We start from the raw sequence: 1,616 nt of genomic DNA on the forward strand, positions 1-1,616 counted from the left end.
TGCTCAGTGTGAACCACAAACCTCAATTAACACTTAGAATGTTTGGTGTGAACTGTGAAGCTCAGTTAACACTTAGAATGCTTGGTGTGAACTATGAAGCTCAGTGTAAACTACTTAAGTGATGAATGTACAAGGTAACCACTGAATGCTCGGTATACATTGTAGACTAAGTGATGAGCTCAATAGCTATACTGATACAAATAAGTGTTGTCACTAACGGAAATAATAAGTTAATGCCAACACTAACTTCTATGTACAAGGAAGATTTGTCATCTTCTTATGAAAAGGAATGGTAGTCAGGTGTAGAAATGTGATTAACCATAGTTTGGAATTATTTTGTATCAATGTCTTTAGGGACACTAGCCATTTGCAAATTATGGGATTTTATTGTGACTAGGACACAATTCCAACAACTCAAAGATTGAAATATGCATGGGGTTTCTCTACAGTTTATCCACAAGGTTTTATCTTGAGTTACTTTAGGTGGACACTTTCTTAGAAACAACATTCTTAGATGTGGCTTTCTTTGAATTTGATTATTAAGAATAGATTAGACCTATAAACATAATTTAAGGTTGTTGAATTCTAGTGACCACATTCAAAATCTCAAAGGAAGGTGAATTAGGGCCTCTAAGAATGATCAAAGGTTGCTCATCATTTGCATCTTTGTTAGAATGTGTAAATCCTTTTCTCCTAAGGGAGATCCTAGGTTCATCATCACTGAAGTCATAATAGGTTCCTTTTTCTCTTGATCAAATATTGTTAACACTCTCATCAATTGGTTCAAGCATATTAACCAAATTATCAACATCAATTTAATTGTAATTGATTTTTGTATCTCCATTCTAGATTTAGATGTCTTTCCTTGTTCATATTTTGGAAAAGGTTTCTTAAAAGCTTAATGATCAATATTTTTTGTCAATCTATTCACATCAAATTTTTTTACCATGAATAAGATCTTGAATGACATGTTTCAACTTCATACAATGATCAATATTATGACCCTTATTGCTATGGAAGTTACAATAGTGATAATCTCTCCACCATGCTGGGTTAACTTCAGGATCATACGATCATAGGATGTATGGTAGTGTGATTATCTTGTTCACCTCAATTTTTTTAAGGATCACCTCATATGAATCTTCAAGTTTTTGAATTCTTGTTTTGGTCTTTATTTTGATGATGAACTACCCTTGGGATCATTAGATTTTTTATTTGAAGAATCTTCTTGATGTTTTATAGCTTGGATCACACTTGATAGATTCAAAATGGGCTCCTTAGGCTTAGATTTATCTACAACCCCATCAATTCAAACATGTTTTTTTTTGTTCCAATAAGTATTATTGCTTTTATCTTTGTTTCCATTGTTGTTATTTTTGGACTTATCTTTGTTCAAAGTGAGAATCCCTTGTTTAAATATGACATCTTCAATATGGAAAGTGTAATATCCCTCTTATCTAAACAAGTATTAAGTTGGGTTTAGAAGATAGTATAAGCACACTTAGACTAGTTTGGGATAGTAATAGTAAACTTGGACAAATTCATGCATTGGTAAAACTATAAGATAACATATCATATACTTAAGAAAAAGAAATGGGACCTATCTACTCTCAAAA

Source organism: Cupressus sempervirens, chromosome 7, assembly GCF_028749045.1.
Source record: "Cupressus sempervirens isolate cs-2001-9-10 chromosome 7, ASM2874904v1, whole genome shotgun sequence".
NCBI classification, from domain to species: Eukaryota; Viridiplantae; Streptophyta; class Pinopsida; order Cupressales; family Cupressaceae; genus Cupressus; species Cupressus sempervirens.